General features: G+C 40.9%; 1 non-coding gene across 1 annotated transcript; it reads left to right on the top strand.

The window, feature by feature from the left end:
- Window positions 1-8,474: 8,474 nt before the first annotated feature.
- On the top strand, window positions 8,475-8,548 carry trnai-aau. The gene has a single exon. It is a non-coding gene; the product is annotated as a tRNA-Ile (tRNA).
- The last annotated feature ends 838 nt before the right edge of the window (window positions 8,549-9,386 follow it).

Below are 9,386 nucleotides of genomic sequence, written 5' to 3'. Positions count from 1 at the left end.
TCACTTAAAATGATGTCTCGGCACTGAAATGGAGGTAATCGTTATAACATTTCAATTGTGACACTCGGAAACACCAGCTTCGTTAATAAAACCCTTTTAAGGCTGTGAACTGTTCGAAGGCGCAGGAGCATTGTCAAACATTCTCGGAATGAATGTATTCAAGTTCCTAACTGCCAAAAGAAAATAGTTACGACAGAAATGAATACGTTTTTAGTCATTCGTTACAGTCATAAATGTAGAAGCGAGATAAAGGTTTTGGAGTCAGTAGGCACGGCTCCTGTGCTCTGGACTGTACGGTATCGTTTGTCTCTAATCAATCCAAATGCAATGGGGCGATTTGAGTGCATGATGAATGGATCTCAGGTTTCTTGTAATGGCTCTACCACATTTTACAGGCCCGCCTCTTTTAACCCGAGAAGCTGGAGGGACGACCTCATTTAAAGCTGCTGCTTGTTTCAAGATGTTGGGAAAGCCTGTGGGCTAATATTGCCTTGCATTTGCTACCGCTGCTAAATGGAATGATCAGCTGGCAAAAAGCAGTAAAACATTCCATCAGCAACTCACATATCTCTCGCTGGCATCAATTTTCTCTATTAAATGGAATCGCTGGACACAGTTTTCCTTTTCACTGAAACGTTTACCTATTTCTTCATTCGTCTGGGAGAACAGCCTATCATCAGGAAGTTAGTGTGCAATTTGAGAAGCTGTAAATCAACTTCTTCCCCCTAAGTCACCATAATTTTTTAATGCGATTGATACCTTTCTTTGCTAATATAATACATCTCAGGGTAATGTTATGCCTTATAGTTTAGAAACCAGACGTTTTATTCTTTATATTAACTCTACTATAGTAAAAAGAACTATAAGGGATATAGGAATATTTTTGTGTTTTAATGCCTGCTTTCATGATTGGACTACATAAGGAACATTAAATATCTGCAAGTATTTTACTGTAAAATGCAAGTGACAATAAATCATTCAACAAAGTATGAATTTAGATTTAAATTTTAAATACAATGGACTTCAGTAAGGCTTCTGACAGTGTCACAGTGGAAATTGGTCAAGATGGTAAGAGATTGTCGGCTCCAGGCAGTTTTGCAAATTGAATCCAAAATTGCCTGAGTGTCAAGAGGCAGAGGGTGATAATCATAAGTTGTATTCATGACTCAAAACCTGTGTCCAATGGTATTCTGCAGGATTCAGTGCTTGGGTCCCTTGTTTTTTGGTGGTGTGGCTGGTGTGTGGTATAGAGTTGATGCCAGCAGCACAGGTTCAGTTACCACACTGGCTGAGGTTATCGTGAAGGTGCCTTCTCAACCTTGTGCCTTTGCCTGAGGTGTGCTGATTCTTAGCTTAAACCATCACCAATTGCGTGTCTCTCTGTGTAATGTGAGAGTAGCCCTATGGTCCTCTGGGACTTTGGCTACTTTACTGGTCTAGACATGAATGTAGGAGATTTGATAAGTAAATTCACACATGACATGAAACTGTGACAATTCATGAAACACTGCAACAATTACTGCTGTATTAGAACATTTGAAAAAAAGTTTGGAGTTAATTTAACAACATAAGACTTTGATTTACACTTTTCATAATCACCACACCTTCTTTTACAACAAATAAAGTACTTTTAGAAATGTATAATGTTTTACATGTCCAAGCAAGTGTTGTAATATAGGAAATATAGCATATTTGCATACAGCAAGCTTCTACAACAGAAAGATGATAGTGACTAGATAAGCTGGTTTTGTTATGTTGATTGAGAATTAGCAAGGGCACTGTGCTTAACTCACAACTCTTCAAAATAAAACTAGAGGTAATTTTATATCTACCTGAGAGGGAAGGTGGCTCAATCTTTAATTTAGAAGACAGCATCTCCTCTGTTATGTAAACCTTGCTTTTGGTTTAAGATGTGGAGTGGAAATTGAATATACAACTTTCTTAACAGCATTTGGATACCCACACCACACGGGACTGCAGTAATTCACATCATTACATCGCCATCCCTGCATATGCCCTGTCCCACTTACAGAATAGATCCACTGGAGATGGTGACATAGCAGAATGCAGGTGGGAGGGAAGTGGGCCTGGGTGTCCAAAATATTCTTTCTCTAATATGACAGCAGTCCTGTTGTCCTCTGGAACTATGGCTACTTCAATGGTCTAGACATGAATATTGGAAATTTGATCTGCAAGTTCACAGATAACATGTAAATAGGACTATGACAATTCATTGCATGAAATCACTGGTCAAGTATGGGCAAGGAAATTTCTTTACCCCTATCACCTGCCTCTTAGCTGATTAATCAGTTCTCCTTCGTATTCAATATCACTTCTAAGAAGCAGTGAGAGTCGTATAGAAAGTACCAGTTATGGGGGACATTATTCTACGTAACCAAGAATGGCTCATTAGCATTACCATTGACTACGCAGGCCAAGTCCTAAAGGGCATGACTGCTTGACTAGATCTGTAGCAGATGGTGAGGGAAGCAATAAGAAGGAAAAACCTACTTACTTTTTCCTCATAAATCTACCTGTCAGAGATGAATCTGGTCATAATAGTATTGAACAATCAGAGAGTCTAAGAGTCAGAGGGATATACAGCATGGAAATAACACTTTGGTCCAACTTGTCCATGCAGACCAAATATCCTCAATAAATTTAGTCCCATTTGCCAGCATTTGGCCCATATCACTCTAAACCCTTCCAATTCATATCACCATCCAAATGTCTTTTAAATATTGTAATTGTACCAGCCTCCATCACTTCCTCTGGCAGATCATTTCATAAATACATCACCCTCTGCATGAGCAAATTGCCCCTTTGGTCCCTTTTAAATCTTACCCTCTCACCTTAAACTTATGCCCTCTAGTTTTGGACTTCCTCACCCCGGGGAAAAGACTTTGTCTATTTACCGTATCCATGTCCCTCATGGACAGCGAAGAGGGTTACCTCAGATTACAACAGGATCTGAACCAGATGGGCCAATGGGCTGAGAAGTGGCAGATGGAGTTTAATTCAGATAAATGCGAGGTACTGCATTTTGGGAATGCAAATCTTAGCAGGACTTATACACTTAATGGTAAGATCCTAGGGAGTGTTGCTGAACAAAGAGACCTTGGAGTGCAGGTTCAAAGCTCCTTGAAAGTGGAGTCGCAGGGAGATAGGATAGTGAAGAAGATATTTGGTATGCTTTCCTTTATTGGTCAGTGTATTGAGTATAGGAGTTGGGAGGTCATGTTGCGGCTGTACAGGACATTGGTTAGCCACTGTTGGAATATTGCGTGCAATTCTGGTCTCCTTCCTATCGGAAAGATGTTCTGAAACTTGAAAGGGTTCAGAAACGATTTACAAGGATGTTGCCAGGGTTGGAGGATCTGAGCTACAGGGAGAGGCTGAACAGGCTGGGGCTGTTTTCCCTGGAGCGTCGGAGGCTGAGGGGTGACCTTATAGAGGTTTACAAAATTATGAGGGGCATAGATAGGATAAATAGACAAAGTCTTTTCCCTGGGGTCGGGGAGTCCAGAACTAGAGGGCATAGGTTTAGGGTGAGAGGGGAAAGATATAAAAGAGTCCTAAGGGGCAACTTTTTCACCCAGAGGGTGGTATGTGTATGGAATGAGCTGCCAGAGGATGTGGTGGAGGCTAGTACAATTGCAACATTTAAGAGGCATTTGGATGGGTATTTGAATAGGAAGGGTTTGGAGGGATATGGGCTGGGTGCTGGCATGTGGGACTAGATTGGGTTGGGATATCTGGTCGGCATGGACGGGTTGGACCGAAGGGTCTGTCTCCATGCTGTACATCTCTATGACTCTATGATTTTATAAACCTCTATAAGGTCACCATTCAGCATTTGATGCTCCAGAGAAAATAGCCCCAGTCTATTCAGCCTCTCCATACAGCTCAAACCCACCAATCCTGGCCAATATTTGTATATCTTTTCTGAACCCTTTCAAGTTTCACAGCATTCTTCCTATAGCAGGGAGACCAGAATTGCACACAATATTCCAATAGTGGCCTAACCAATGCCCTGTACAGCTGCAACATGACTTCCCAAATCCAGTATTCAATGTACTGACCAATAACAGCAAGAATACCAAATGCCTTCTTCACTATCCTATCTACCTGCAACTCCACTTTCAAGGAATTATGAACCTGCACTCCAATTTCTATTTGTTCAGTAACACTCCCCAGGACCCCCTTGTGAAAATGAAGTCCTGTCTTCACTTGAGGACCACATTGTCTGGCCCCATCACTGTGCTGTGTGGAATTGATTTCAATAAATCTCGCAAAGACTAGAAATCCAGGAGGCACTGTGGGCCAAAAACAACAAAGAAATTGTATTCAACCACAACCTGTAACCTCATGACCTGGTGTTTCTTCCACTTTACATGTATCAACATGACAGAGGATCAACCCAGATTCAATGAAGAATGTAGCAAGGCATGCCAAAAACAGCAGCAGATGTACCTAAAAATTAGGTGTCAACACAATTACTTCCATGTGCCTCAACTTAATTGGGAAGAGTGCGCCATGATGGACACAGACTTAAACATTTTGAAAAGCCAATAATAATCCTCAAGTCTGTTTTCCACATGTTCTGATATATGTTTAATCCCTTTGAATGCGCTACACTGGCTTCTCTGTTCCCAGTTCATCACTTTGCAATAAGATTACTCCTATCCCCAGAGCACTAGTATTGATTGCCATTTTAAAATGTTTTGCAAAGGCAGGGGTGGCCAACACTGATTTATTCATTTATTGGGTTGGCCTTTAGTTTCTCAAAGGCTGCTTGACACTTTGCTGACCATACCATCTTTGTTTTGCAAAAAATTCTGTCATGGTTACAGTTATTTTGTTGAAGTTTGGCAGAAATATCTAATAAACTTACATACTTGCAAAAATCTTGTGATTTTAGGAGAGGTGATGAGCTAGTGGTATTATTGCTGGACTGCTAATCCAGAGTACAAGGTAATGTTCTGACAGCCGGGTTAGCAATCCCACCATGGCAGATGGTGGAATTTGAGTTCAATAAAAATCTGGAATTAAGAGTCTAATGATGATCATGAATTCATTGTCGATTGTCAGAAAAAACCCCCATCTTGTTCACTAATGTCCTTTAGGGAAGGAAATGCCTTCCTTACTTGGTCTGGACTTCATGTGACTCCATCCCCATAGCAATGTGGTCGACTCTTAACTGTCCTCTGTAATGGGCAATAAATGTTGGCCTAGACAGTGATGCCTTCATCCCATAAATAAATAAATTTCCCATTTAGTTTTATGGACAGGGAATTCTATTTGAGCCTTCACTTTTGCTGTTCTTGACAACTCTTCCCCTTGCCCTATGATCTTATCTTTGCTTTTGCAAATTCACTGTTGGTAAAGTTTATTACTAAGTCAGCTAATTGTAATTGCTTAAACAGGTCTTCTCATTCTTACATATTCTGCCCAAGCGTTACTGTATCTTACAACATTATCTAAATAAACTACAGAGATAGACACTTCAGCTATGACTTGATTCATAAGTCTTTGGAATGTTACTGCATTTTTAAGACAAATGACATGACCCAATTAGTGAAACAAAGCTGTTATCTCTTTAGCCTTTGATGTTAATGGTACTCAACAATACCCATTTAATAAGTCAATTTTAGAAATAAATGATATTGTCCATTGGCAATGCCAACCTAATCAATTCAATCTTCTAACTGAGGAATTTGATATGAATCTATTTCTGTTCCTGAGTTTTCTTTTCTGTAATGTATGCAGAATCTAGTTGACTCATTCAGTGTAGGAACTAACATCATTGATAAACAGCAACTGCTTTAGTTAGAGTCAATCAAGTGATTTTTCTAACATGTGTTTCTCTGTTGCCACCTGGATTTGTTTTTCTGGGCTCAACTGATAAGACTGTGTTATATTAGTACTGATTCCCTACATCTACATGATATCTGGCTAACATAGTACATCCTGTTGTTTCTCTGCAGACATCCATGAATTTTCTAAATAATGTTATTAAATCTTCCCAATGTCTATCCCCTAAATTTCAAAACTCAAGAAGGGGAATGGGGAAATCCCTGGCAATTACAGACCAGTCAGTCTTACGTCTGTGGTCGGCAAGGTTTTGGAAAGAATTCTGAGCGATAGGATTTCTGACTATTTGGAAAAGCACAGCGTGATAAAAGGCAATCAGCATGGCTTTGTGAGGGGCAGGTCATGCCTCACAAATCTTATTGAGTTCTTTGAGGAGGTAATGAGACAGGTTGATGAAGGTCAAGCAGTGGATGTGGTGTACATGGACTTCAGCAAGGCATTTGATAAGATTCCCCACTGGAGGCTCATTCATAAAGTCAGGAGCTATGGGACATAGAGAGATTTGGCTGTCTGGATTCAGAACTGGTTGGCTGACAGAAAGCAGAGAGTGGTTGTAGATGGAAAGTATTCTGCCTGGGGTTAGTGGTGAGTGGCATCCCATACGGCTCTGTTCTTGGGCCTCTGCTCTTTGTAGTTTTAATAAATGACTTAGATGAGGAGGTTGAGGGGTGGGTTAGTAAATTTGCCGATGACACAAAGGTTGAAGGTGCCGTTGATAGTACCGAGGGCTACTGCAGGCTACAGCATGACATTGACAGTATGAAGAACTGGGAGAAATGGCAGATGGAGTTCAACCTGGATAAATGCGAAGTGATGCATTTTGGAAGGTCGAACTTGAATGCTGAATATAGGATTAAAGACAGGATTCTTGGCAGTGTGGAGGAACAGCAGGATCTTAGTGTTCAAGTGCATAGCTCCCTCAAAGTTGCTACTTAAGTGGATAGGGTTGTTAAGAAAGCATATGGTGTTTTGGCTTTCATTAATAGGGGATTGAGTTTAAGAGCTGTGAGGTTTTGCTGCAGCTCTACAAAATCCTGATGAGACCACATTTGGAATATTGTGTCCCGTTCTGGAGCCCTCTTATAGGAAAGATACAGAGGCTTTGAAGAGGTAAAAAAAGAAGGTTTGCCAGGATGCTGCCTAGACTGGAGGGCTTATCTTACAAGGAGAGATTGACTGAGCTCGAACCTTTCTCTCTGGAGAGGAGGAAGAGAGGTGACCTGATCGAGGTATACAATGTAATGAGAGGGATGGAGAGAGTCGATAGCCAGAGAGTTTTCCTCAGGGCAGGATTGACTGCCATGAGGGGTCATAGTTTTAAGGTGTTAGGAGGAAGGTACAGAGGAGATGTCAGAGATAGGTTCTTTACGCAGAGAGTTGTGAATGCATGGAATGTGTTGCCAGCAGTAGTGGAGGAAGCAGAGTCATTAGGCATACTTTAGCGACTGCTGGACATGCACATGGACAGCAGTGAATTGAGGGGAGTGTAGGTTAGGTTATTTTATTTTAGTTAGGATTAATCCTCGGCACAACGTCGTGGGCTGAAGGGCCTGTACTATTTTCTATGTTCTATGTTCTATAATCCACTGATGCTCAACTGAATGGTTCTTCAAGAACTGGCGACAGTTTAATTACATGTTGAGGTTTTCCCATTACCTGACACTATATGGTATGTTTTACAGAGCTGCATTACATCCTTATAAGGTCTTGGCCAGATAAAATGCTCAAGGTTTTTTGTATCTTCACATGTCCTGCCATAGGAATTTCAAATGCTGCTTGTGATATGTCCTTGTGATATTTGGATGTTACCACCATCTGATTAACAAACATTGATTCCTTATCCACACGTCATTGACAGTGTCTCCACTTCCTCATCAGAACTTCATTTTTAGTGCAATAACACTCTGGAACACCTTCCACCTCAGCTTTGGTGTGAGTTCCTGTAAGAACATGCTTATTTCCAGTTTTGCTTTCTGAGTCACAATTAGCAAAGACACATTAAACAATTCTTTTGAATCATCCACATCCTCAAAGCAAGTTTCAGCTAAACTAATATCTGCTTATGTTATCATTTTGATCTCTGGTGACAGACTTTGATAGCTGATGCTCTGGTCACCACTCACAATGGAAAAATACTTGGAACCTGTTCTTGGAACTGTTCCCTCTCTTTAAACTCATTCAAACTTCCCGTAAGTATAAGCAAACCTATACATTTCATTCCTGTCAAATTATTATCCAAGAGTAAGTCAACTCCATTCACAGGTAATTTCTTAACAATTCCTACCACTACAGTTTCAGATGAAGTCACACTTAAATTGCACTTTGTAAAACAGAACAAAGTACACTCTCCACTTATCCCATTTACTAACATTTGACTTGCATTGCATCCTCTGTAGAGAAAACAATGTCATTCTTCAGCAAAAGAGCTTGAGTAACCTTATGTCTCTTAATATAGTTAGGAGCTTAGCTGAAGAACTTGAAGAAAAAGGTGGCAATGAAAACTCTTTATATCTGTCATCTACCTTATTCACCTTCCCTGCACTTACAGTAGTGTTTACCTTTAGTTTTATAGTTGCAGTTAAAGCTACAATTTAATCGTTGGTCAGTTAGCTTAGCTGGTTAGAGCGTGGTGCTAATAACGACAAGGTCGTGGGTTCAATCCCCACACTGACCATGTGAAGCGCTTGTGTGGTTAGCAGGGTTGTGTGAGGGTTTGCGGTGTCTTCGGGTGGCACAGTGGTTAGCACTGCTGCCTCACAGCGCCAGAGACCCGGGTTCAATTCCAGCCTCAGGCGACTGACTGTGTGGCGTTTGCACATTCTCCCCATGTCTGCGTGGGTTTCCTCCGGGTGCTCCGGTTTCCTCCCACAATCCAAAAAATGTGCAGGTTAGGTGAATTGGCTACGCTAAATTGCCTGTAGTGTTAGGTGCAGGGGTAAACGTAGGGGAATGGGTCTGGGTGGGTGCGCTTCGGCGGGTCGGTGTGGACTTGTTGGGCCGAAGGGCCTGTTTCCACACTGTAAGTAATCTAATCTAATCTTAATCCATACTATTTTCCACTCTTACAAATTCCAATAAATCCCATGGGTTTCCCTTACAACTTCCAGTATTCTGAATGAAGGTTTCCCATCTTATCACAATGAAAACACTTTGGCATTCAATTTTCACCTCAACCGTCAGCACCTTTTCCTCATCTAAGGAGTGGACCTTTTGGGCATTCCCAGCTGTCCTTTCTTTACACTGGCTCTTTGCCTCCCTTCACTGACACACCCACTATCCTTTTCAAATTCGTGGGGGTGACTGAAAAAACGTTTGCTTTTATGGATCAGCTTATAATTGTCAGTCATTTCTGCTGCCTGTCCAACAATTGCAACCCTCTGGTCTTCAACATGGATTCTAATTTTAAAAAGTTATAAACATTTAAATATTTCTAGAAAATGTTTTTTCTGAGTTTCTTATGTGGCACTTACTCCAAATGTCCATATCCATTTGTCAAAAATAGTTTGCTTTAT

The sequence above is a fragment of the Chiloscyllium plagiosum genome, chromosome 10 (assembly GCF_004010195.1).
Source record: "Chiloscyllium plagiosum isolate BGI_BamShark_2017 chromosome 10, ASM401019v2, whole genome shotgun sequence".
Lineage (NCBI taxonomy): Eukaryota > Metazoa > Chordata > Chondrichthyes > Orectolobiformes > Hemiscylliidae > Chiloscyllium > Chiloscyllium plagiosum.
The sequence above is the reverse complement of the archived record's forward strand: the minus strand, read 5'-3'. Positions and strand labels throughout refer to the sequence as shown.